The sequence below is a fragment of the Cydia strobilella genome, chromosome 2, assembly GCF_947568885.1.
Source record: "Cydia strobilella chromosome 2, ilCydStro3.1, whole genome shotgun sequence".
Classification (NCBI taxonomy): Eukaryota; Metazoa; Arthropoda; class Insecta; order Lepidoptera; family Tortricidae; genus Cydia; species Cydia strobilella.
The window spans coordinates 3,361,964-3,383,334 of NC_086042.1; the positions used below are offsets into that span (position 1 = coordinate 3,361,964).

Below are 21,371 nucleotides of genomic sequence, written 5' to 3' on the forward strand. Positions count from 1 at the left end.
TTTAAATTTACCTATTCATGATTTACCTTTAAATATGATAGTAGGATAGGTAGTAGATATAGTGTTTATTTTTACTGGTAAACGAAATATCTAATTTGTTTGTGATAATTATAATAATGTATAAATTGTATAATAATACGAGGCCGGATACGAACCATCTTAAGAAACCGGAGTAAAACTTCATTGCCACTGGTTTAAAAATACATAGTTTTCAATACTACCAATATTATTTCTGTCATGTAACATTCACTTCATCAAGTTTTGTTACTTCTCATCGTTTCACTTACTTCCCTTTTATTAGGGTTCCGTACCCAAAGGGTAAAAACGGGACCGTATAACTAAGACTCCGCTGTCCGTCTGTCTGTCTGTCACCAGGCTGTATCTCATGAACCGTGATAGCTAGACATCATCATCATCTGCCTGCGCCATTTCCCATCATCTGGGGTCGGCTCTCCTTGTCCGTTTTCTCCATTCCGGGCGATTTTGGGCGATATCTGGGTTCATGTCTGCTTGTTTCAGGTCTTTTTGGACCGTCGTTAGCCAAGTGGCGGAGGGCTTTCCGCGCCCACGCTTCGTCGTTGGTATGTCTAGGGCTACTCGCACCATGTGGTCTTCGGGACGCCTGAGGATGTGTCCATACCAGCGTAAACGTTTTTCTTGGACTTTTTTAACTATGGGGGCGATTTTGAAGCTACCTCTGATATATTCGTTCCTGATTTTGTCGAGCCTGGTGACGCCCGCTGACCAGCGTAACATGCGCATCTCAGTGGTGTGCAGTTTTGTGAGATGTTTCTTGGTAGAGGCCCAGCACTCTGTTCCATACAAAATAGCGGGGCGAATCGCAGTTTTGTAGAGTTTCCCTTTGGTTTTCAGGGGCATTCTTTTGTCGCACATTACGCCTGTGAGCTGTCTCCATTTATTCCAACCAGATGTAGCACGATGGGTTACGTCGCTGTCAATTTTGCCATCGTTACTAATTATTGACCCGAGGTATTTAAATTGATTTACGGTTGGGATATGTGCGTTGTCAATCAGGAACTTAATTTGCTGTCCATCCGTTGTACCATCAAATATGCAGGACATGTGCTCGGTTTTCTTGCGGCTAATTCTGAGACCGTTGTCTTCCAGTGACTTTATCCAGAGATTAAACTGAGATTGAAGGTCCTCAACATTGTCAGATATTAGCACGACATCATCCGCGTACAAGATATTCCAGGGTACGGGTTTTTGGCAGTCTCTCGTTAAATAGTCCATGGTAACGTTGAACAACAGAGGGCTGAGTGCGGAACCTTGATGTACTCCGACCTCAATTGCGAAACCATCACTGGTACCGGCTGGGCTGACTACTTGGGTGGTGACATTGTTGTACATGTCTCGTATAAGTGATATGTACTGCTCGGGAACTTTTTGAGCTCTTAGAGCGTCCCATATTAAATTTCGAGGTACGTGGTCAAAGGCCTTCTCTAAATCTATGAAGATCATATGTAGATTTGACTTCTTCGACTTTGCCTTTTCGAGCAGGATTCGCATTGTTTGTACTGCGTCCGATGTTCCTTTCCCAGCGACGAAGCCGCATTGATTTGGAGTTAATTGAATTAAACATTCTAACCGATTGTTTAGTATTCGTTCCCAGATTTTAAATGTATGAGACATAAGTTTGATCGCTCTGTAATTATTACAGTCTCGGACATCTCCCTTTCCCTTGTAAAAAGGCACGAGGAAGCTTTTCCGCCATGTGTCAGGGATATGTTGGCCGACAATTAGCTTGTTGAAGAGCTTATACAACCAGAGTTCTCCCACGTCTCCTAGTTGCTTCCACATTTCGGCTGGGATTTCATCTGGGCCTACAGCCTTGTTGTTTTTCATTTGTCTAATTGCCGTTTTTATTTCGCTTAGTGTAATGGAGGGGAGAGGTCCGTGAACTGCCATGGGTTTCTGAATCTTTTGCTTTCTTGGGTGGGACACATTCAGTAAATGCTGGTAATATTCCACCCATCTAGCATTGATATGAGCGTCTTCTGTAATTAATTTATGGTTTCTGTCTTTAATGTATTTTACTGTATTGTAATCCTTTGAATTATTATATCTAGTTCTAGCGATTTTATAGATGTCTACCTCAGATTCTGCAGTTTCCAACTGGTCGTAGAGATTACGGTCAGATTCACACTTAGCAATGGCTACTTGTCGTTTAGCTATTTTCTTAGCTTCCTTGTATAGATCTAGGTCAGTTTGATCTCCCGAGGTTTGCCATCTCTTGAAGTGTTCTTTTTTGGTTGTTACTGCCTGCTTGACATCTTCCTGCCACCAGTGAGTTTCCTTAAAGGGGCCTTTTCTTAGTTTTGTGCGACCTAGATGCTTTTCAGCACTGACTTTACAAAAGGGTTCAAACTCACTCCACAGATCTTTTGCGGTGCTATATTCTGTACTCATGGAAGTAAGTTTTTCTGAGATTTTTTCAATGAGCTGCTTTCCATTTGTCTCCCGTAACAATCTCCACTTCATCTTCGGTGTAGTTCTTTTAATGGACTTCAGTGCCTTTGGGAGTTTATATACGGTTACTAAGAGTCTGTGTTGGGTGGTTAAAGGTTCCCCAGGTATAACCTTGCAATCTCTATACATTCCTAGATGTGTACGCCTAGCTAAACAGAAATCTATTTGTGTAGTATGTCCTCCACTTTTATAGGTTATAAGGTGGGTGTCTCTCTTTTGGAAGAATGTGTTGATGATAGCGAGGTCGCAACCGGATGCAAACTCGAGAATGCGGTCACCATCAGTGTTTCTTATCCCGTACCCAAAGCCACCGTGCCATCTGGCGTAACGGTTGTTACTAGCACCTATGTGACCATTTAGATCGCCCCCGATGTGTACAGATTCGTTTGGGGGGATTTCGGTTACGAGTTTGTGCAGATCGTCCCAAAAAGCATCTTTTTCGTTTTCCGTGCAGTTTGTCTGAGGTGCGTATGCTGATACTATATTAAAACAAAGTTGATTATCCATTGCGATCTTTACCGACATTAGTCGGTCACTTATGCGCTCTACGTTTACTAATCTATTGTTTAAGGTGTCGGATAGTACGATCCCCACGCCATTCCTAGCGTCAGACCCGTGGTAAAGCAGTTTATACCCGTTACCTATTGATTTCGATTTTGACCCCCGCCACTTGGTCTCTTGCACACAGCATGCATCAATACGACGTCGACGCAGGACGTCACTCAGTTCGGCACTTCTGCCCGTCATTGAGCCCACGTTCCACGTGGCTAATCGTAGTGCGCATGTATTGCATATGTTGCTCCGACCGTCGCTTGAGGGGTACGCCCTAGCATTTAATCGCTCTTCCTTTGATTTACTTTTCATGACTGACAAGGATAAAAAGTGGCTATGGATTTTTATGGCCGGCTGCCGCCTGACGCCAAGACAGTGGCTCTCCTGGAGAGTTGTGGGCGCCGCCGTTGGACTAATATTCAGTCTCATCCGCCGCCATCCCTACTACACTTTCCTGCCTGAAGGTGTAGCACTAATGCCGCCTGGTACTCCAATACTCAGAGGCAGCCATGCACTAGCGTATTGCCTCTTCCGCCTGTTCCACCGTACCGATGAATTTCATCTCCGCCTTCACAGCCGTTGAGGTCTTCACCCGTAACCCTGGGCACGGGTTCCACGTTATACCCCGTGGAGCTGGGTCCCCATCCGAACTTAGCCACCTGCTCATTTCGGCCTACTGAAAATGAGAGGTGCCCACCCCCGCGGCAAGGACGCATCGGACAGGAGTTACCCTTGTGGAGGTTAGAGAAGGTGACTCTAACCGCCCAAGGGCCGGGTTAATGCCTCCGTATGCACCGGAGGCAAAGGCAGCTAGACAGTTGAAATTTTTACAGATGATGTATTTCTGTTGCCGCTATAACAACAAATACTAAAAAGTACGGAACCCTCGGTGCGCGAGTCCGACTCGCACTTGGCCGGTTTTTCACTACCGTATTCACGTCGCCCGCCCGGCGCTGCCCACACGTTGTTGCAGCTCGGCGTTCACCACGATACCGCCAAGCAGGGTATTCAAATTTCAAATGTACACTTTTAGGATCTTTGATGTTATGAAATATGCTACTTGATGTCCAAACCGGTTGACAACCATGTGAACATTCTTCACTACCATGAAGTTTTAAATTTTCATGATAAAAAAACGAATAAAATAACCAAAGTGAAGTTCGAGTGAAACGATGAGAAGTATGAAACTTTGAAGTGTTTTTTTGTTGTAAAATATGAGTTTGAGCCAAAATAACAAAACGCGTGACCATTATTTTTTCATGTTCTCCAACATATAATCAAACCAGCAATTAACTAGTAATTTGCTTGAACAAAACTCTTTACAGAAGTTAGAAGGTTTTTCAGTACTTTGGAGGCCAATTTCTCCTGTAGGGAGTCTGGGGAGTAGAGTAGGCATATTTTACGATAAATAACTTAGTTGTAGCCTCAGTCTACGGTTTCCCAATGACATTGGGAAAACGAGTCGTTTCATATGTAATCAAAATACTTAAAACATGAAATGTTCAGTCAGTTTTGACAAAGGTAATTATGTGTTTGGCCGACGCCCTATGAAAAATAATTTCAAGTGGAGCTTTTTACAATAATATTCTAGCAATTAAACAGTTAGCAAAGTTTCGTTAGAAACAAAATTAAGCTAAAGTAACTTAGTCAAATAAGACACACTATTTTACTATGATTGTTTAATAAACACATTCAACACCATAAAATTTATGTCATAATGTGAAATCCGCAATTGTTTTGTAACATTTTTGTAACAATATTAGAGTTTAAAATATGAAATTTACTTAGCATAACTTTTATCAGCCAAATGTACATTATTTAATAACACATCCGTCTATCTGTCCGTCTGTCTTTCAGCAGGCTTTATCTCATGAACCGGGATAGCTAGGCAGTTGAAATTTTCACAGATGATGTATTTCTGTTGCCGCTATAACAACAAATACTAAAAAGTACAGAACTCTCGGTGGACCAGTCCGACTCGCACTTGGCCGGTTTTTATTTCAATCCGTCAACAAAAAACAGTATTTGTGTATACACATAATTTCACATTTAAACTGTCGCTTTCATTTAATTCGATTAACCCAAGATTAACTCAATTCTTCATTGGGAAGTAATAATTAATTCTCTCTCACTGAAAGAAAATGATGTAAGTAACGAGTACGTCACTATTTGAATGTGTTGTTAATTCAGGGGGGCGATTTTTTTTATTTCGAGCGCTCGATTTCGTGTAGCTCCCTACAATACTATCTCCAATACTCTAGGCATTTAAATTCTACTAATAGAATTGAAAACAAGTGGTCAGTACCACTAGATTCCCTATTTATATCGCTCGTATTTTAAAAATAGCATTTCGCCGTTTTACACAGATTTTCGAGTGACGAAATCGAGCGCTCGAAATTCAAAAATCGGCGCCCAGATGACATTCGGATGACGACTGTAGCAGCATTACCTATTGTCCTTTATAAAGCAATGATCATAGTATATTTTCTTATGTTTAACTTCACAAAAGTATAAAATATACAGAAGGCCTAAGATGGCGGGCTCTTTATCATTTGTCACCATGCCTGTCACGTTCTAACAAGTATGTAAGTGCGAAAGTCATGACATGACAGGTAATAAAAACACGACCATGATACCGCTGCAGCCTGCAGGTTATAGTTCCATTTAAAATTACAATCGGAAATCCTAGCTAGACTGTTTGCGGGGACTAACTTAGTCTAATTAAATAGTTCAAATAGACAAGGCCCCGCGAGACTAAGGTAGAGTCGCAACTTTGCCTATTAGCAAGATTTCTTAAGTTTAGCTACTCTTGTTCCCTTCAGATTCCTAGCCATCTGACAATCGTAAAAGGAGAAGCCATTGAAAATTTCTTCTTCTTTAAAAAAAATGGCTTCAAAAGTGTGCTCATAGAGCATGGCGTTGTTCTGTACTTGCTTTTAGTAGGGTCGGGTCGGCAACAGTGACTAGGATTTTTTCGGACAGCCAAATTATAAAGAAAAATTAGTTGTACCGAGCTGAAATTAACACTTAACATACTTTGGTTATTCATCTGTTCCCCTGCATTATCAGTTTTTCAATTAATAGAGGTAAAGTAGCTAGTCAAGGTTTAAAAAAAAGGGAATTGAGCCACTGTGTACCGGTACTGGGGTACTGTAGTACACAGAGACTCTAACAGTATTCAGTGACTCTACTGTATAAAAATCAATAAAAAAACTATCATTTTTAATCAGTCTCGTTTATTTATTTAAGTAGAATCAAGTTGACAGCGGCGCAAGATCAAAGACTAATAACCAAAGCCCAAGAGAAAGCATTTAAAAGGCAATTTGCCGGAATCGTAGAATGCATTTCAGCGTCCATTGAAACCGCAAAGCATCTGCTTCTGTATCTTTGCGAGGCTTTCCATTCATATCCACCTTGTCACGGCTGCGGACATGCAAATGTATTGTCGAGATAAACGCTGCTTCATCTGGCTTGTGAGGCACAGGCGACAGCGATTTATCAATAGGTACATTACAGTAATGTAAATGTAAATAGTCTTCTAAATATTTAGATCAGTACGGTTTCACACACTATTATTTTTAATCGCCTTTGGCGACATGTTTCGGATTCGTCGGGAATCCTTCCTCATGCACGAGTGTCCGCGGCGGTTGTATTCCGTGCACTGTAAATAGTCTTTATTATTGAAATTTTGCAGTACATAGTATATATTAATTTAGTTTAACATCTTTAACTTCAACTCATCCTTTGACGTGGGCCTTCTCCATAGCTTTCCATTTATTTCTTTCCTTTGCTGTTTGCATCCCTTTACCTCCTCCGATTCTTCTTAAATTGTTCGACCATCTAAACTTTTGTGGACTACTCTTTCTTTTTTGGCCTCGTTCCAGCTGAGTACGGCTCGCAGCTCGTTCTCTCCGCTCCGCCTCCAAGTGTGTACGGGGCGTTTGCGGGCTCGCTTTCCATCCTGAGGCCGCCGCTCAAACGCGATACTGGGGTTGTTCGTAGCTCCTCTTCGAATGGTATATCCGATCCATCTCCATTTCCGCAGCGCTACTTCTTGGGTGATACAACAGTAGGTTTATGATTGTCGGCCAGAAAATGCGGAGGATCGACCGGAGGGACTTATTGACGAACACTTGTAGCTTGTGTGTCAGCCCCTTAGTCACTCTCCATTTCTCACAGCCGCACTAGTTAGTGTTAGGTAGGTCACTAATTATTAGGAAAATGTGCATCAGTGTCGATGACGGCGAGTGACGAAATAAAATGAATTTGACTAAGTAGCTAACTTTTAAACCGTACTAAAATAATTTGGAATTAAGTGCCATTGTGTCATAACTGGTAAGATGGTAAAATAACCACTACTGTTATATAGCAGTTTGTTCGAATATTAAAGGTTCTGCGAATTAGACTGAGGGTTTCTTAATACATCGCAACCATAATGAGTTCTGTAGCTTTTAGTTTTAAGATATATTTTTTATAATATGTATGTTAGTTTCTATGTATTTATCTATGGGCAACTAGTTGCCTGAATTAAATATTTTCATTTCATTTCACTTTATTTATTTCATATATGTGTTTATGTTACGGTCTTGTGACACCGCATACTGGCCTGTGGTCGTATCCATTACAATTTACAACAGGATTAGTACAGGTTATACACTATCCCTATATTCCCATCTTAAAGGCCGGCAACGCACTTACAACCCCTCTGGTGTTGCGGGTGTCCATGGGCGGCGGTAATCGCTTACCATCAGGTGATCCGTCTGCTCGTTTGCCTCCTATTTCATAAAAAAAAAAAACCCGCTACCGCTCATGACTTGAGCGTGTTCTTCTTTGCCTATTATGATCTTTTATTCTTTTTGTTCCACGGAGATGTGCACTGATAAAAGACTGTATCGCTGCGATTTATTTTATGCCATAACTTTAATCTCGCTACTTATTTCATTCGGACATGTTGCAACTTGTTACAATTCTTATGTTATATGCAAGTTTTTTATGTTGTATACCGGTTGTGGCCTGTATCACGAGCAAATAATTAAAACATAAATTGTACTCCTCAAACGGTGACACTTTTGTTCAATAACTTTTAAAAATTATGAAGTCTTTAGGCTTCCTATTTTTTATAAAACTAAACAAGCCTCTCTAACGTCGGCAGATAATGAAGGGGCCCACTGATTACCAGTCCGCCGGACGATATCAGCCTGTCAGTGGTTTCGGCCTGACGGCTAACACGAACCGATAGTGAGTGGCCGCTTGACTATTCCGGTCAGAGCCGACAGATATCGGCCGGACAGTCCGTGGGCTGAAATAGAATTGTTATTGGGTGGCCTGTTACGACTAACTGACAGGCTGATATCGTCCGGCGATCTGTCAATTTATAGAGTCCGGTCAAACTTATATCAGACCGTTCCCGGCGCGCGGCCGTACGGCGGAAAACTGACGACTCTCAACTGCTAGTTTGTAGTTGCAGAGGCGGCAGCAGGCCATTGCCGGCAGGCAATAATCACTTATGTGTTATGTGTGTGGACGTTATTGACCAAGGACGGCAGGCTGCCCGATAAGGCCAGAGACTGCAGGCGGACTGGTAATCAGTGGGCCCCTTGATGATTAGCGGCCTAGGCAAAGTCGCTATTTCAAAATTGTGGTATTTCCATATTTATGTGCGTGTCAGAAAAAACATCTTTGATTCTGAAATGTCTGGGACGTGAAAAGTAGCTTTAGTTGCCCTAAAGGGCCTAAAGCGAACAAGAGAATTTATAATTTACAGATTCCTTTGGCTTTCACATCGAGGTATTTAAATAAAATTAAGTACTAATTATTTACTGAAGGAAGGAACAACAATATTAATTCACTTTAAGCTTCGTATAGATGTACCAAATATCAAGAAATCTCAGTTAATACAATAAAGCAGAATTAAAGAGGAATTTTTGATATTACTTAAATTATGTCTTATTAGAAAACAAATAAACACCAAGCCGCTCAAAGGAGTCGCTCAAGTAGACATTTGCAAGCATCCTTAGTCTACAATAATTGCTTACTAATATTCATACCGTAGGATCAGCATTAAAAGTATAGTATGAAACAACACGTCAAAAGTACTTTTCCTTTGTGATACAACTTTACAGTTTGCGTTTGCTGCTGTTTCAGGCGGATATCACACTGACGTGATGCCGCATTTCGTTGCGGCGTACGAAACGACAAATTCGCGTGCGGCGATGACGCACCACCTTACGGATTTTTTCCATATGTTCGTCCGGAGCTGCGATGCACGATGAACCGCGTTTGTGAACAAAAATCCGTACGGTACTATGGAGCTCGGTGTGGCATACCCTGCGGCGCGCACCGCATCTCCATCCGAAAGCACGAATGGTCGTGCGACTCGCACCTTCGCACGGAGACGCGGAGCCACTGTGTTATACTTACCATGCGGTTTTTATACAAATATAGATTCTGCAGTACTAAACTAAAAACCACAGCACCGGACGTCGCTGCAAAGTGCGGAGCAGTGTGAGACCGGCTCATTCATTTTAGCTGGTCTGATGTTGATATTTTGTATGAGAATGATTTTTTTTTCGCGATTCGGATTTCGGGGTAGGTCCCATAGTGAAAGTTGTTCAGTATGTCCTATACACCGTGGACTGATAAAACCCGACAGATTTTAACCACGAATTCCTGAGGTCACAAGGAGCAGAAAATGTTATATTATGTGTTTTTAAACAAACTTTAATGTCTGTCCGTAAGTATGTCCAGGTATGGCAGTGCCGCTGCCAAAAAGGCGTTTTTCACTAAGTTATTATAGAAACAAATTTTTACAAGAATTCTGTCTCTGAATCTCTAAAACAAGACCGATTTCAGAAAACTTTGTACGACATTTTAGTCTCTAAACGAGGTCAAGAATACACCTTAAAATCTGTCGGGTTTTACCAGACCACGGTGTATATTCACACCGTAAATTATTGTAGGTGACTAAAATAACACCCTGTATACAAATGTATACACGAATATATACCCTGTATACGAATCTCCTTTTGTTAAGCCATTAGAAAATATATACTTTTGACGCATAGTCGAATCTGCTACTTTTCATGCTGACTGTACGTGCGATGTTATTATTCACCATATTAATCATTCACCGTGAATAAATAATAATCAACTACGACATCACACACTGAAAGAAATGTGATTGCTAAAAGGATTGCCCCCGTTCCATAATCAACTCAATTAAATTGACACAGAGTGAACTAAGTTTAAATATTGAACTAGTTGTGTTTGTACTTTGTACTATTATATTGAATATAGTCTGTTTTTTTACTATAAAGTACTACGCCACAAATTAACTATGCAAGAAGCAAATGAGCGATCCGTAGGTACTATTTCCTATGGGCAGTACTTAAGTTAAGAAAAAACACTTTTCCTATTAATTTCTCACACACACTTTTAACTTAAGTTAAAAAACACAGACTATAGGATCTTATTGTCCTACGATCTAATACTTCCTCATTTTTAATTAACTTAATTACTAAATGCATTAATCAGCGTTAAATAATAAATTTATAGTATGTTACCTTTTATGAAAAAGCACAGCTACAATTGTACATTGATAGTTTAGTGAAAAGGATAGGTACATCTTCAAAAATACTAATGTAAAAGCGGGCGGAGCGGCGGAAAGCGCCGAAATTTTAAAACGTAATAAATATAAGAGCCTCGGTAGAGAGTATCATTTCATTCCATTTGGAGTTGAAACTCTAGGTCCATGGAGTCCCAGCGCGCATAAGTTGTTTGCAGAAATCGCGAAGCGTCTGGTTGACGTAACTGGTGACCGAAGAGCTGGCGGCTTTCTCGCACAACGTATCAGCATTGCGATACAGCGGGGAAATGCCGCCAGCGTCCTTGGTACAATGCCTCAAGGGCCTATTTTAGATTTAAGCTAGTTATTAATTTCGTTTACGTAGTACCACTGTATATATCTTGTATGTAAATAAATAAAATAGGTAGGTATGTAATTTAAATGAATGACTTTTCTTTTTGATAGTAAGTTAAAATTATTAAAATTTTTGTGGGTTGGATCCTTTTCCCTGAATTACGGTAGTACGTCCAATTATGACGCATATTATTATATAGTATGTACTTATATGTAATGTGATGTTTTTTTTATTAAAGTAATGAATATAAAGGTACGCCAAAGTTAATTTGTTTTGTTTTCCCTATAAAAGATCTGAAGGCTACTACATGCAGTAATAAAATAGAATAAAACGAACAAGCACTTTCATAATAACTTTTTGTACTAAAATTGTTCATAAAAGACCATTTAAATAATTATTTAATTTGCTTTGAATGAGAGGGTTACGCTATAAAAATGTGAAAAAAGCTGGAAAGTAAACCTGTACGAGACATTATCTTTTAGCTTTTTGCCTATAATTTAGAGAACTCCAAATATATGCGCGTTTAGCTTTTTTTCTGACAATCGGTGTTGGAAGTTCCTTTTTAAATATGTAAAAAATATATACTTTGCGACATTGATTAATGGAAACATGGGTACAGTGTACAAGTGTAGGTACATGTAATATTTCTTGCCATTTAAGACAAAAAGTGGCGGACACGCGCAAAATCGTCTTTTTCTAGTCCTAATTTTCCTGACATAATTTGTTGCATAAAAATTTTATGAAATCTGTTTTTCGCTCCAAATGACCGTTCTCATCCTTCATTTTAATAAAGTCTCTCACCCAGTCCATCCACCTTCTCCTTGGTTTGCCTTTCCTCTTACATCTCCATTTTAATTCCTAGTACCTTTCACATCACATGAATTTCATCCCTCCACCCTCCACATCACATGCCCATACCAATGCTAAGACGACTTGCCCCTATTTTTACGTCTATGGGTGCAACTTTTAGGCTTTCAAAATCTTTTTTTAGTAACTAAGAACTGACTAAGAACAATTTTTTTTCGAGTGGATTATTTTTATTTTTATAATTTACAAACAAACAAAATTGAAATAACTAAATTGACTGGAAATGCTTACTATAAGACCCGTGTTGCGAGACAATTACCTAGTTCACTGGTTCACGTCTGTAATCCGTATCCGATGACATTTCTTACCCGTTCGTTCTTAGGGTTCCGTACCCAAAGGGTAAAAACGGGACCTTATTACTAAAGACTCCGCTGTCCGTCTGTCTGGCCGTCTGTCCGTCTGTCTGTCCATCTGTCTGTCACCAGGTTGTATCTCATGAACCGTGATAGCTAGACAGTTGAAATTTTCACAGATGATGTATTTCTGTTGCAGCTATAACAACAAATACTAAAAAGTACGGAACAATCGGTGGGCGAGTCCGACTCGCACTTGGCCGGTTCTTAGGGTTCCGTACCCAAAGGGTAAAAACGGGACCCTATTACTGTGACTCCGCTGTCCGTCTGTCCGTCTGTCTGGCGCCAGGCTGTATCTCATGAACCGTGATAGCTAGACAGTTGAAATTTTCACAGATGATGTATTTCTGTTGCAGATTAACAACAAATACTAAAACGTACGGAATCGGTGGGCGAGTCCGACTCGCACTTGGCCGGTTTTTTCCTTTTGAGGTACGAAACCCTACAAAAAAAATAACAATAATAATAACAAGCGTGAGTCGGACTTAATTACTAAGTTGTTGATCAAACCCCTACTAGTTTTATAAAGACAATTCACTCACTTTTCACATAAAAAAATGCATTGTTAAAAATTGTGTAATGTACGGAACTCTTGGAACGCGAGTCCGACTCGCAGTTGGCCGGTTTGTTTACAATGTAACTACATTACAGGTTGTGATCTCCTTTTTATGCTTGTGCAACAAGACCCACTCGTAAATCGTAGGTTGTGTTTATTTGAACAGTAACAAAAAAAATAGGTTAAACGTCAAATGATAAATGGTTGTCATATACACAGTGTTTCTTGACCTACTGAAAACCTATAAACAGTTTGTTCAGAATCGATAAGAAATCTTTTAATGGGGGTAATTTTTTATTATTTTTACATGCCCATTCTACAGGTTTGTAATGCAACAATATCAATAACTAGCATTTGACACGTTATTTGTCAATGAGCAACACCCTTAACTGGCCATTGGTAAACCTTATCTCGTTTCAGTAAGGTATGGAAATGGTCTGTGATGGTGATGGACCAGTCCAATAGAATTGTTAATAAATCTAAACAACTAAATTTTTTTTAAATATCTATCGGATAAAAGAATAAATACTCAAGATGAGTTCAAAATAAAAAAAAAGCTGTTGGGGTGTCTCAGGTTTTCAGTGGCTCAAGTAACACTGTGTATAAATATGTGATTTTTTTATTACATTGGTCCAGGCGACTTTCTATATCACGTCGCGACGTTGTCATTTTGATTTCATTTAATGAATCAAAATTGAATGTGAAAGTTTGTATAGACACCCATTATCTAAATTCTACGAAATGAGATATGTGTTTAGAAGAAATGTTGACCTGGGTTCTGGCAGAAAATCAGTGCTTTGCTCCAAAGAGCGAAGCGTATCACTGAGCCGTGACCCCTTTATCCTGCTGCAACGCACACAGTTCGTACATAATTTTACACCATTTCTGTTTAATTTTTATTAGGGTATTTTCGTTATAATTTTATTTTCTTGTTAGTGTAAATAGTAATTAGTATTTTTTTTCTGATGTGTCTGTAAATTTATATAGTGTGTAATTGCAGCTGCACAAATAAATCATTTATCTATCTATCTATGTTGCGGGTTAGAACCCCGGCTCGTACCAATGAGTTTTTCGGAACTTATGTACGAAATATCATGTGATATTTACCAGTCGCTTTTCGGTGAAGGGAAACATCGTGAGGAAACCGGACTAATCCCAACAATGCCTAGTTTCCCCTCCCTTTGGGTTGGAAGGTCAGATGGCAGTCGCTTTCGTAAAAACTAGTGCCTACGCCAATTCTTGGGATTAGTTGCCAAGCGGAGCCCGAGCTCCCATGAGCCGTGGCATAAATGCCAGGACAACGCGAGGAAGATGATGAAGAAATCTTGAGATGCCATGATAATGCTTGTATTGGACACTTTCAAAACTATAAACTATCCCATCAGGTACCTTAATAGTTATGAAAATTCACGCCTCAATATTTCGTAGTCTCATAGCTGTAAAATATTTCCATTCCGCCAACGGGCCTCGTTAGCGTGATCCACATTCGGTCGGCCGCTCACCCATATTGGTCAAACAGTACAATCCCAAAACAAGATAAGCGAAAATATACTGATGACAATGGTGAACTCGTACTTTTACAGAAAAACCGGCCAAGTGCGAGTCGGATTAGCGCACGAAGGGTTCCGTACCATTACGCAAAAAACGGCAAAAAAATCACGTTTGTTGTATTCCCATACAAATTTTCATTTTATTCTGTTTTTAGTATTTGTTGTTAGAGCGGCAACAGAAATACACCATCTGTGAAAACTTCAACTGTCTAGCTATCACGGTTCATAAGATACAACCTGGTGACAGACGGACAGACAGACGGACAGGCGGACAGCGGAGTCTTAGTAATAGGGTCCCGTTTTTACCCTTTGGGTACGGAACCCTAATAAGGGCCAAAAATAGAAAAAGCCAAATTTTCGGTTCCGGTCGTCAGAAACGACGAGATTTTAAAGTTAACATTTGTATTCGTTGGTTTGCGTCTTAAAAAGCTGAGACATATTGTTAGTGCAACGGTTTAGAAGACAGACAAAACCATCTCTGATTAAATTTATAAATAATCGGCCAAGAGCATGTCGGGAAATGCTTAGTGTAGGATTTCTTAGTTACCATTCTGTCAAAATAGGCCAAAGCCCATAGCCCCTATTAGTAAGTATCATGTTCATTACATCCATAAGGGAGTAGTACATTTGAAGCGCTTTGTACGTCTTTTACTTAAAAAAAAAACAAGTTGGTTTTTGGAGAGCCTTATTCTTTCTGAAAAACCTATCCAACAATACTCCACACTATTGGGACTACTAAAGCAAACATAATATATTTAGCATGGGAAGTATCTTAAAGTTTTTTTTTTAATAGTTTTTATTTTACCGTTCTGTCGCAATGCATGATTAATGTATCCATGCCAAATTGCGGTTTTCTTGCACTAACGATCACGGAGCAAAGCTTCGGACAGACAGACAGACAGACATGGCGAAACTATAAGGGTTTCTAGGTGATTACGAAACCCTAAAAAGGTTATTCGTCTTTTTTACGGCGAACGGCGGTGGTTAGTAGCATTTTTTTTTGTAAATCAAGCCAAATGAGTTGAAAGTATTGAAGAATGGGGTGGTCCATTTTCGTATGGCGAAAAAATGTTGAATAAATTTTAATTCCACAACCCACAAGGCTCCCTTTATTCTATTATGAAGAGTTATCTACGTACCAAATTTGAACTCATAATTATACAGCAGTTTTTTTTACAATTCCGGGGTTGGCCTTAAGTTATTTAGTATGATATTCACCCCTATATAATATACGTTTATTAGCGGGTCATTAATCAATTTATATATCACGTCGAAGGGAAACAAGTATACCGCCTGATAATAAGCGGTTACCGTAGCTTATCGATGCTGCTAATTCAGAAGTCCCAGATACACGTTGCCAATTTAGAAATCTGTACACAATTTTTGGTAGAACCCCATACTGTATTCCCTCAAAAAAACTTTGACAAAGGCATTCTGCAGTCAGAGTGTACAGTCGCCATCAGATATATCGGAGCGGCCAAGGTGCTCACATTCACACACACACATCTGAACACGCACTCTTGACAATAGAGGCGTGTTCAGATATTTTTAAGCGCTTCGGCCGCTCCGTTTTATCTGATAGCGGCTGTATGCGGGAGGAAATTCGTTTGAAATCGCACAGTGCGCGAATAGGTCCCAGGGCGTGAGTATAAAACGCCCCTCCGACGGCCACCGCTGCGGTGGTAGAAAGCAGTCGTGGGCATCATAGATATAAAACAATTGAGCACAACTTATTTTATACAAGCGGTAGATAGAACACACATACGAGGGGCGACTGAAAAGTTCTAAGCTCAACGTACTTCGAGGTTGCATAAATGCGTTAATAGCACTGGCTACTAAAGGACCATTTAAAAAGTAAATTGTTTAAGAAAACAAATGACATATTTCTTTTACTTATTATGTCAAAACAAATGACATATTTATTTTATTATGCCTCGAGATATTCAACGATATAGTTTATCATGTGTGTTTTCAACGCATATTACAAAAATTGAACACCGTGCTGTAATTAGCTCCATGCATGAATTTATTTTTATTTTTGGATTCATAATTTATATCGTTGGAACACGGGAAATGATAAAAATACTTTTGTAAACCTTAACATTATTTTATTAAAAAATATTTAAAATGTTGAAAATTTTTGAGCGGTTGAAACGCTCATAATTTTTGGCGCGAATTCGACAGAGCGTGATAACGTCACACGTTGGGCGGCCCAACTTTCGTTTGCTACTAATGACACTAATCTGTCGAACGCGTGACGTCACGTGGCGTTTCGAGCGTTTCGCTCACTAGCTTTTCGCGGGCAAATTTTTGTACTTTTTATTTATAATTTTAAGTAATTAAATGGTAATTTAAAAACGGAAATGCATTTGTAACATGATATAATGGTAACAAACATCCGAATAAAACATATTTCGTTCAAATATAAACTTCATGCATGAGGCTAATTAAGTTGCTCACAAAAATAACAAATCAACGCTAAGTATAAAATGAAGGGGGCTGTACAGTACAGGAACTTTTTGATAGACAAAATAAAAAATATTTTTTGAACGGTCTTAAATGCATTGAATTAAAGGGGGATTATATTGAAAAATAAAAATAGAAAAATCTATCTTATGCTTAGAAATTTTCAGTCTCCTTAAAAGTTACGTTGAGATAGCGACTCACTGCAGCATCGAGGTGCCTAAGCAACTTTAGCTGCACTACTGCGATGTTGATACGAGCACTGTTAAATACTGTCAGTTTAACTTTCCTTACCAGATTACTGTCCTTCCCCATTAGAACGTTCAATCCGTTATTCATTTGATCAAATAAATTGTCAGTAACAGAGGGCCTACTACGAACCACGTTCGACGTGTTGCCTCCCTGTCACACTTACGTACGAATTTACAAGTGCAAAAGAAAGGCAACACGTCGAACGTGGTTTGCGGTAGGCCCTTAAACCCGTGTTAACGCCGCAGCAGTATTTCCGCAACAGTAATGTAACTGCAGTTGCCATCTGAATGCTGCCCAACTAGTAACGTAATCCTAGTTTTTTTTATTAGTAGGTATCTCCTAATAATAACGATCTTATAAAGGCATTGTTGTAGATTCTGCTGGGGCGTTAACGGTGGAGCAGTAACGTTGCAGCAGTAATACTGCTACTGTCACCATTAGAATATAAACTTAACACTTTTTGCGTAAAATAACTTAAAAACAATGCGTGTTTAAAACATCTCGTTTACACTTTAATCACTCTTTGTAACTTGCAGTTTTTAATTCATATCAAAAACCGTTTTAGCCTAATTTAATAAAAAACCGGCCAAGTGCGAGTCGGACTCGCGCACCGAGGGCTCCGTACTTTTTAGTATTTGTTGTTATGGCGGCAACAGAAATACATCATCTGTGAAAATTTCAACTGTCTAGCTATCACGGTTCATGAGATACAGCCTGGTGACAGACAGACAGACAGACGGACAGCGGAGTCTTAGAAATAGGGTCCCGTTTTTACCCTTTGGGTACGGAACCCTAAAAATAGAATATAATAGAATTTTGTGTATGATATAGTCATATTTGCATTAAAATTATATAAACATGCCACATGACGGATCACATGTCGTTTAGTTATCAAGAAAGGTGTTATTAGCAACCTAAAATAATTTTAGTCATTTCAGTGAAAATTAATTAGGTTTAACATTATGATTATGACATATTATTTTAGGAGTGAAACCTAAATTTCGGTGATATTATTTAATATGAATAGTACTTTATTTGCAAAAAAACATTTAAATCACTACTTAGTTTTGTTGTTTAGATTAAAGTTTTCTGATTGCGCCAAATCGTGTGCAGCTGAATATTTATTTTGTGTATACTAACTCGTATAGTATTGACATTTTATCCTCATTGAAACGCACAGTGCAAGTGTTAATTATACGTCATAATTTCATAGAAGTTTGACGTTTAAAATAACACTTGCACTGCGGATGCTATCAAAATCGTTGCAGACTTTTCTTGGTCTAACTCTATCTGAATTACCAATTGTGCTATAACTAATCTGTTGCCATTATACTCTAACTCTGTACCTATGTACTTGTCACCGAGACAACTTAGTGCTTTCCCACTTGAACTCGCGACACTGACGTCTCGCACAGTTGGTTCTCTGAGGAATACACCCGTCCAATGTTTAATTAGTTAATAGTTGTTACCGGCCAGAGATTTGTCTACAAACATTGATTTAACAAACTATTTTTTATGAAGCAGAAACTTCTGCGAGCACTCCAAATCAGTTCAGTTGGCAGAAGGTCGCAGGCTCGAGTCGGCAGTAGGGACGAAAATTTCGGAAAAAATCAAATGTTTTTTTCGGGAATTTTACAAAATTTCGTTCTTTTTGGTTTTTTTTTCTAGTTCGATTCAGAAAAATTAAATACGTCACACACAATGCCACTGATGAGTAATGATAGTGTCAATGCCATAAACAAATACATTAGACATGCAACCTTAACCTACCTGTTTAAATTCTTAATTAAGTATATTGAAAAATACAGAAGTTTAGAAAAAAACTTGGTTTTTTCAGCTTTATCCTTTTTTTGGAAGTATTGTAACTGAAATTTGCATTGTTTTTTTGAAACTTGAAAAAAAAGAGCCGTTTTGAAAATTTCCCGGTTTTTTCAACGCTAGTCGGCAGGACGATATTTCGACGCAGTTACATGAACAAGATGCTACATGCATCTTGTTCATGCAATATTTTCCTTTTTCTTTATTGAATGTTATCTATCTCAGTTTATAAGTTTATATTTAAATAAGTACCAATGGTATTTTTGATTTTGTCTAAGTTTTTTGTTCAATTTATACCAATACTTTGCCTTAGATCTACGTTCAAACTATAGTCACGCCTGAACGGAGATATTCGAGATTTTGTTGATAGGTGGTTTAACGGAATCCTAAAATAAGTAAAGATATATGCTTTTTATTTATTCCCGATACAAACTAAGTTTTGACCAGTTTGATAGATTACATCGGAATCTTTTTTATTTATACGTCTCACATTAATAATAATTATTTCTTAATAAATATTCAGTCTTATATATGGTAAAACAAATTAGTAGCGGATGGTCCCTAATGACACACGGATCTAATTATATATTTGTTAAAAATAGGAATAAGTATTTTTATTTTATTAATTTGTATTCTGATGTTTCCCGACCCTGAATGTCTATAAATATTTTTTTGTTATTTTTTGTATCAAATATTTATTTATATAAGTACCTAGATGTGATTTTTGTAGCAAACTTTGTCCGATCAGTCAAACAAAAAATACATTTTGGTTCACTGGTTGAACATTAAATAAATAAATAGAAAGAACTTAAACAGTTAAAACTAGTGTTTTATATTAGATTGAGATCAAAGGCGTTGAAAAATGTTATATGTACACTTAATATAATTTATTCCTTTATTTAATAAGTTACATAATCTGATATTTTTTAAATAATTTTTTAAAGTTCAAACATTCAAACTTCAATAAACTTTTATAGAACACCAAAAGGTTCAACCTTTATCATTCACAGTAAAAAACTTTAAGTACCCTTGTCAGCCAGACCCATAAATTCTAACCAGCTTATCCTTGAAGAAAAATAAATTCGAAATTCAAAAACTTACGTTTCAACCCGTTCGCTCCTATCCAGCCAGCTCTGAGCGCGGAATACAGGTATCTACTTGGCGCGCCATAGCCGCCAAGGCTTATATACTCGGGGGCGTTTGGTCTGTTTCGCTTATGGGGTTAAATTTGTATGAAACACTTGTTTAGAGCGTGACGTTTTCACGTAGGTTGGTATGTGACGTAATTGTGATATATGGAGAAAGCGTTTAGTGGCCATTTGGGGGTTTATTAAGAATGTGCTGGATTATGGTTAAATTTGAGTTTATACACATTGAAATTATACAAAATTGGAATTTTAATAATATCCGTATATAAAATTTAAGGCACCAGGAAATATACATATGACAACAAATTCGATCAATTACAAACTGCGATTAAATGTAATTAAACAACTGCGAAAAAATTGTCTTAATAAATTGTCGAATTAAATATCTACTCCTTGACCAAGCATGTTACTCTATTGATGATTTTATGAAAGAGATTATTTAAAATATTATTGTATTCACAACTATTGCACGATGATTATTTAAGAAACTGAAAACTTTGACCAATGTATTTTATCAATCATATTTAATTGTATATAACTGTCGTATTTCAAATGTACCTGTGTGACCTGTAAAATTCTTTTTACCAATAAATAAACTGAACTGAACTGAATTTAAACTGTTGTGAGACATGCTAATATTAAACAAGTGAGTCTAAACCATGAAATTATTTAATAAATTGTGCTATTCTAAATTAACATAACGACACCTATAATTATCATAACCAATGATTGTTGCTGTGCGAAAAAAATATTTCGTATCAATCGGACTGTTTAATTTGTTTTGAAACATAATAGGTATTGATTTGATATTAAACTCCGTGCAACTCATAAATTGGTACAAGGAGAATGAATTAATAATAACATGAAATAATTTTATTTTAAAACTTAGTGCGCCATTTGAATCAGCCAAGCGCTAAGTTGGAAGAGTTTTGATAAAGTTAAACTATGGAATGAACTGTCGCCTGCGGTATTTCCAGACAGATACGACCTTCCAATGTTCAAGAAAAGAGCTGTCTGGTATTGCAGGTATCCATGTCTCCATTCTATATCATTAAAAAAAGCGGGAAACCTCTAACAGTGCGCTACGGCGTAGCGCTACGAAAGGCAAGCCAATTCTAGGCTGCGGCGTAAGTTTAACTGGCCTTAATCAATATTAAGACTAGGTGCCCTCTGGACCTACTGCCACTGAAGCGGGTAAGGCTGGGTGGTCAACGAAAACACCCAGATGCTTTTAAATAAAATATTTATTTTAAATAAGGAAAACGTTGCCGAGCGAGGGCCGTGGTAAAAGTCCGTTAATTCAAAGTTTAGCCTATCTGGTTCCGTGGTAGGGTACGGTACTCCCCTGCCGCGCCAGCTGGTCCCACCGCTGCCGTTCCGGGTTGATGGGGACCGATGGGGGG

At 38.4% G+C, this 21,371-nt stretch overlaps 1 protein-coding gene across 1 annotated transcript in view; it reads right to left on the minus strand.

The window, feature by feature from the left end:
- Nucleotides 1–19,965, minus strand: part of LOC134755378 (uncharacterized) — a 60,125-nt gene extending 40,160 nt beyond the window's left edge. The window contains exon 1 of the mRNA XM_063691928.1: nt 19,922–19,965. The gene's annotated coding sequence lies outside the window, so the exon portion shown is untranslated. The remainder of the gene's footprint in view (nt 1–19,921) is intronic.
- Between the last annotated feature and the right edge of the window lie 1,406 nt (nt 19,966–21,371).